At 39.0% G+C, this 7,328-nt stretch overlaps 1 protein-coding gene across 6 annotated transcripts in view; it reads left to right on the forward strand.

Annotated features, from left to right (window-relative positions):
* Jade3 (jade family PHD finger 3) overlaps positions 1–7,328 on the forward strand; it is a 199,777-nt gene that overhangs the window by 177,438 nt on the left and 15,011 nt on the right. The gene's annotated exons all lie outside the window — the stretch shown is intronic.

The raw sequence follows: 7,328 nt of genomic DNA on the forward strand, positions 1-7,328 counted from the left end.
GATCCCCCAGCACCACATGCCAGCCAGCCCCGCCCCCTGGTGGGCTGAGCTGGCCACACACACACACACACACACACACACACACACACACACACAAATGAAAGTCATTCTGGGCAAATTTATTGTGGATGGTAGTGCAAATAAAGTTTTCTGGGACACAGGGCACAGGAATTAAGCTGCTTAAAGTAGAAGTAATAGCTGGTGTGACACCCAGTAATAGTTGGAAGGGAAGGGGACATGTAGGTAAGACTGGGAAAGGCTAGTTACCTCCAAAAAAAGACACAAAAGTTGGCTCTTCATAATCTCACTTTTCATAAGGTCTTATCACTTTCTTTTGGGTATGATACTGGAGATCAAATTCTGTGCCTTCACACTGAGCTACATCCTAGCCCTTTTATATTTTTATTTTGAGAGATGGTCTTGCTAAGTTTCAACTCCTGCCTCAGCCTCCAAGAGTGCTGGGATTACAGACATGTACCACCACACTCAGTTTTACTTCACTTTCTAACCCAAACTTTATAAAATGTGGCTGTGCTGCCAAAAGGAATAAAAAATTCACCGTCTAGTCCTCAGACCTCTTGCATGTCAGCTACAGGCTGGATGGAATTTGATTTGGCCCCTGACCATCAGAGAAAAGGGGCCATATTAGTGTCATAGTTTAGGCCAATGGCTCTAGGTATTTTTGGGAGGTTCTTTGCTTTCTGGCATAGCAACATGTTTTATGTTCTTCGTTTGACAAAATCAATCCCTTAATTTTCATAACTTGTTTCCAGCTAATTTTATTTATCTTAACTATGGCACTTTATTATAAAGGAAGACTATTCCCTTGGAGTTTACTACTAACGTATAGGGACGTTCTCTCCTGGCTGCCCCCCCATGTGAATCCTTTGAGGGTTGTGCATCATTCCTCTGTGAATATCCCCTGGTATGAAGTAGATTGCCTGCCCATCAATAATACCAAGGTAGTATTTATAGAATAAATACTCTATATCCATTTTTATTATACCATAGATAAGTTTGTAATATGCATTTTGCCCACAAAAATTAAAATGTTTTCCATGTTTTCATAATTATTCATGTTATGATTATACATTGAATTTGTAACCAGTAATTTAATTATTTTCTTCATTGTGATACTTGTGATATTTTCCTCAGATCTTTGCTGTGTTAGGGCACTATTTTTACACAGATTAGTACTTCACAACATGACTGATGAGAGAAAATACTGGCCTTGACCTTAGCAGACCTGGGTTTGCATTACAGTGCTGTATTACCACATTCTATGTTCTATTATAGTTATTTGTGAATTTATCTTCCCTATTAACTTAGCTCGTAATGTTTCATCCTTAGGTTCCCCATTCCAGGGTAGACATGGTAGGCAGACAAATACTAGATTGAGTAAAGGTGAATAATGAATAAATAAATGGATAGATGGTACATTCTGGAGGAAGTTTTTTACCTAGTTCTTATTTTCATTGCTTAGATTCTTCATTTTATAAAGATCTTCTCAAATAGAAACTCCTTAAACTTTATTCATGTGTGGTGCTGGAATCTCTCCCAGGCTTCATGTATACTAGGCAAGCCCAGTGAGCTATACTTCTGGCCTTTGATGATAAAGAATTACAATTTATTATAATATTTATGCCTAATTATATACAAGGTTTGGGTCTATTGATAAACTAGTGGAAAACCTTGTACCATAGAATTTACAATTTAGTTGGAAAGTGGCTGTTAAGCAAAAAATGCTAAATGTCACTTTAGGGGGTGATAAATGCTATGAAAAGGGAAATTGTGTTGAATACAGTAACCATCTTGAATTACATTTGTGCTGGCCTCCTCTCTCCTGGCAATGGGAATATTAACTGGCCAAAGATAGAACCTAACACGAGCTAATACCAACAGCTTCTGTGTCTTGGATCTAAAACCAATCACAAAGGTTTCTGATAATCCTGGAGCAGATCTTAAAGTCTGAATTCAAATCAGGTTTACCAACCAACCCTAGACTTTTGCCTAGGCTCTGGTCATAGTATCTCTAATGGCCAGATTTTTAGAATCCTGTCGGGTCCTTCTATATGTTTTATGTTCAACCCCATTAATCCTAGATCCAGATGTTTTGGACCCCGAGAGGAAATTAAAAATGGTTAAGAATGTAGCCTTGGGGCCAGGGAAATGGCTCAGTAGAATAAGTGCTTGCCTGGCAAGCAAGTGCAAGAGCCTGAGTTCAATCCCCAGTTCCACAAAAAAAAAGAACATAGCCTTAAAAAAAAAAGAATATGGCCATTGGAATCAGACTTCTAAGATTCAAACCCTAGTTCTACTCTTGGTTATATTGGCTTAAAGTCACCCATCATCTTTAGGCCAGTTTTCATATCCATTCATGGAGATACTAGTAGTACCCACTTGGAAATAGTGAAGGGCTTAGCACAGTGCCCAACAGTGTTAATGACATTAATAGTAGTAGTTGTTTTTACTATTCATATTATTGTTCCCTAGAGTCAATCTGACTTAGATTTTAGAAAGCCCTAGCATTCATCTAGCCACATTATATAAAATAAAGCCAGGCGTGGTGGCACATGCCTGTAATCCTAGCACTCTGAAGACTTAGGCAGGATGATCCTTGCAAGTTCAAGACCAGCCTGAGCTACAAAGTGAGCTCAGGGCCAACCTGAACTTCATATCAAGACCCTGTCTCAAAAAGACAAAAAATAATAATCAAGCCACGGTTATAGCTCAGTGGCACAGCACTTGCCTGGCAAGTGTGAGGTCCTGAGTTTGATTCCTAGTACCAAAATAAAAATAAAATAATCAAACATTTATATAAATAGCAGAGGGGTGGAATTCAGTCCAAAGTCACATACAACTATACTGAGGTCAGGGTAAACTGATAGTCCACCATGAATTTACTGTTAGGCTAATACAAGTTTGACTGTAAGAAAAATGAATTTTATAAAAAAATGAAATCTGCAGCAAGTGGAAAAATGTTAAGAAATAAGTACATTGGCTCAGTGACTATTAAAGGTAAGATAGTGAGGGGGGCAGAAAGGCTTAGCACTCCCAAGAAGAGGGAGAGTCTTGAATATTTTCCTCATGTATTTCAAATTTTATCAGTACAAACTGTTCTTGTTCTGAGATAGTTCTCATCTTTGCTTTTAGGAGATCATAGTATGTTATGGGAAGCCGATGAAAATACATGAAAAGCTCCCTAACACTGCAGTGACATCTGCTCTCAGATCTCAGACCATTACAGATGACTGATCATAGGGCTGATGGTCATTTTGGTACAGGTTGAGAGTACAGTGGCTAGAATGTGTTTTGTAAGCTAACTTAAACCATTTATGACATTTCTGTCACCAAGTTTGGTGGTGGTGGTGGTGTTGGGGTGGTGGTGGTGGTGGTGGTGGTGGTGGTGGTGGTGGTGGTGGTGGTGGTTGAGACAGGCTGGCCTTGAACTGTCAGTGATCCTCCTGCCTCAGCACCAGGGGTCAAACTCAGGACCTTGCACTTGCCAGGCAGATGCTTATGCCACTGAGCTGTATCCCTGGCTTCCTGTCACCAGGTTTTGAACAAATTTCTCTGATACTAACCATTGTCTGGATGGATTATTGAGGATTAAGGGTAACAAAATGGACATTGTCCTTTGGCCTGACAAGAGCTGCTGAGAACAGGTACCAGGCCCTTGTTGCTCCTTCTTGAGGAAGACACACTATTTTGTTTATTAACAGCACAAGATCTCTTTAAAGAGAAAAATAAATTTCTTTTTTTCTGTATTTAGGACAGGGTCTACAAGGTCTCACTATGTAGATTAGACTCATAGTGATTCCCCTCTTTTCATCTGGGATTACAGACAAATTAACATCTCAGTGTGCCCTGGGGGTGGGACCAGCACAGCACTCTGAACCCCAGCCACTGTGCTCTGCCTAAGCAGGCACTTTAGTCTCCTGGAAAAAGAAACATCTTAATTCATAGATTAGTTTCTGATGTTCTCCAAAATTTTTATTCCATCTACCCTATATGGTCCCATCTCCATCCCACAGAAACTCCTTACAAACTTGGATGTGTAAGAATAGTATTTTAGAGGCTGGGGAGATGGCTCAGTGGAATAAGTGTTTCCCTGGCAAGCGCAAGGGCCTGAGTTCAATCCCCAGTTCTGCAAAAGAAAAAAGAATAGTATTTTACATACAAGTGTTTTTAAAACTGTCTTCTTTACAATTTCTAAAGAACATATAAAAACTTAATTTCCCTCTTTAGAAATAAATAAACCACAATGAATTACTACTTCATACCTACTGGGGTGGCAATTACAAGAAAGGAAAAGAAAACAGTAATAATTGTTGACAGGGCTGGTGATATAGCTGAGTGGACTAAATGCTTACTTAGGTAAGCGCAGAGGCCAGGGTTATATCTTCGGCACCACATGCCTCACTGGCCCCACCCCTGGACATGCTGAGCTGGGCAATGGAATCTGGGCATGGTGGTACACACTTGTAATCACAGCACTAGGGAAGCACAAATCAGGAGGATCACTATGAGTCTGAGCTGCATGAGACCCTGCACACACACACAAAAAAAATTTTTTTTAAATTGTTGGCAAGGGTATAGAGAAATTGGAATCTTGTGCATTGCCGATGGAAATGGGGAATAGTGTAGCTATTGTGAAAAATAGTTTGGCAGTTTCTAGAAACATAACATGGAGTTCCCTTATGATCTAGTTTTTCTGCCGTTAGATTCAATAATTCACTGGAAGGACTCTTAAGAATGTTTAAAAGTCATTATACTCACAATTACTGTTTTATTATAGTAAAAGTATGCAGAATTAAAATCAGCCAAGAAGCCAGGCATTAGAGCATAAACCTGTAATACCAGTACTAAGGAGGCTGAGGCAGGAGGATTATCATGAGTTAAAAGACTACCCTAGGCTATATAGGAAGTTCAAGATCAGCCTGACCTACATAGTGAGACCTTGTCTCAAAATAAATTAATAAAATCAGCCAAGGAGCCCAGCAAGGTTGGTTCATACCAATAGTCTCAGCTACTCAGGAGGCTGAGGCAGGAATATAGCAAGTTCAAGATTAGCCTGGACAATTTAGAAAGACTCTTATCATCTCAAAATAAAAATTTTTAAAGGACTGGAGGTATAGCTCAGTGGTAGGGCACTCACCTAGCATGCGTGAACCCCTGTCTAGTCTCCAGTACCAAAAAAAAAAAATCAGCCAAGGACAGAGACACATAGGAAAGACCAGGAGTGCACTCTTCCTCTCCAACAGATACTGTGCAAATTATTTATTCCTCCTGACAACAGTGCACAGTGATACACCAGAGAATTGTCAACCAAGAAAGTTCAACGAAACCTGGGTATCAGGCATGTTACTGGAAGTTAACCATGTAAACACAACTGATCTTCCACGTGGCTTGCCTTAATCTCACATTTCTCCGGACATCAGACTGCTACCTCAAGGCCCAAAGCTCCCACTATAAATCACATTATTAGTATATACTAATTGACTTGGCTCAAGGCCTTCAGGTAAACAAAGACAACTCCTTTTGAACAGTATATTCCAAGGACTTACAGGTTACCTCTCAGGAGCTGGAGGCAAAGTGCCAACCTTTCTTTAGACAAGATTAATCCTTTACTGCACAATGCTAAAGAGAAATGGAAATGTACATCCATTTTTCCCATAATTTTATTGAGAAATAGCAATGAGACAGTTTCAAACCAAATTGGTAGGACAGTTTCAATAATTAACACATTGCATACATTCTTCCTAGTGGTTAATTGCTGGAAATGTACATCTATTTAAAACAAAACAAACAAACAAAAACCTCCACAAAGTTTCATAATTTCACAATGAATTCCAATTGAAAAACACTCAAATGGCCATCACCTCATGACTGGATAAGTATATGGGTATGGCTATGCAGTGGAATTTCTTTGGCAATAAACAGATTGAAGTTATACTTGCTAAAACACAGAAGAATATTAAAAGTAGGCTAAGTGAAAGAAAGCCACATCTTACATGGGTCCACTCACGTGAAATGTCCAGAATGGACAAATCTATAGAGACAGAGACTTGATTAGTTGTTTCCTGGGGCCAGGGATGGGAACAAGGAATAACGGTAAATGGGCATGAGATTAATTTTCAGCAGTGATGAAAATGTTTGGGAATTAGGTAGTGGTAATGGCTGCACAACTCTGTCCATGTGCTAAAAACCATTGGAATGTACATTTAAACTGGTGAGTTTTCTGGTATGTAAGTTATGTCTCAGTGAAACTGAGAATGTTTATGTTGTTTCAGTAAATAAATGTGATGACCACACGGTAACATAGTAAATTGTTTAAAGACACATGTATAAAAGCTGTTTGTAAGAGTGCTACTTGCTTAGCACAATGAAAACAGTATTATTTCAGTTACAAAATAATTTTTAATAAATTTTTAGCTCTGTATGATAATACATGCTTATAATCCTAGCACATTGGGAGCCAAGACAGGGGGACTGAGTGAGTTTTGAGGCCATATAGTGAGTTTATGGCACGTCTGAGCTATATGGCAAGACTCTCTCCAAAAACCGAAGAATGAAGGAAAGAAAAGAAAGGGAAGGGAGTTCTTTAAGAGTGGCATAATATCTAGTGTGTGATGGTGCTTCCCTGTACTCCATATTTGTTACTGTACACCATATTTGTTACTGTCCTTTGGGTAGTGTAAGTTTGGAGTACACAAAGAAAATTAGAAGTCATTTCTGCCACAGGTGTGGAAGTGCACGCCTATAATCCCCACACTTGAGAGGATGAGGCAGGAGGGTTACTTTCAGTGTAAGGCCAGCAGAGGCTTCATAGTGAGTTCAAGGCCAGCTTGAACTACATAAGAAGACCCTGTCTCCAAAAAATTGACATAATACCTCCTTGTCACCTTCAGTGGGTACAGTGGAAATGAGATCTATGCAAAAGAATTTTGTTTAATAGATTAATGTACCAGATTTATGTTTTAGGAAAAGGTAAATGGGTACTGTATTTGGCCTGGGAATATATAACTCAGTAATACAGCACGTGCCTAGCATATGCAAGGTCATAGGTTTGATCCCCAGTACTGCAAAATAGAAAAAGGTATTTGACTGGCACCAAAACCTGGTTATCATTTTGTGTTTGCCACCATAATATATAAACTTTATTTATTTTTTTAAAGTTTTATTGATAAACAGCAATGAGACAGTTTCAAATCTAATCGGAAGTACAGTTTCAACAAATAATGCACTGCATATATTCTTCTCAGTGGTTAATTGCTATACAAGATGCAGACTTGTGATCCTGTCTACAAACACCATTAGAACAAATC

The sequence above is a fragment of the Octodon degus genome, unplaced genomic scaffold (assembly GCF_000260255.1).
Source record: "Octodon degus isolate 3935 unplaced genomic scaffold, OctDeg1.0 scaffold00055, whole genome shotgun sequence".
Classification (NCBI taxonomy): domain Eukaryota; kingdom Metazoa; phylum Chordata; class Mammalia; order Rodentia; family Octodontidae; genus Octodon; species Octodon degus.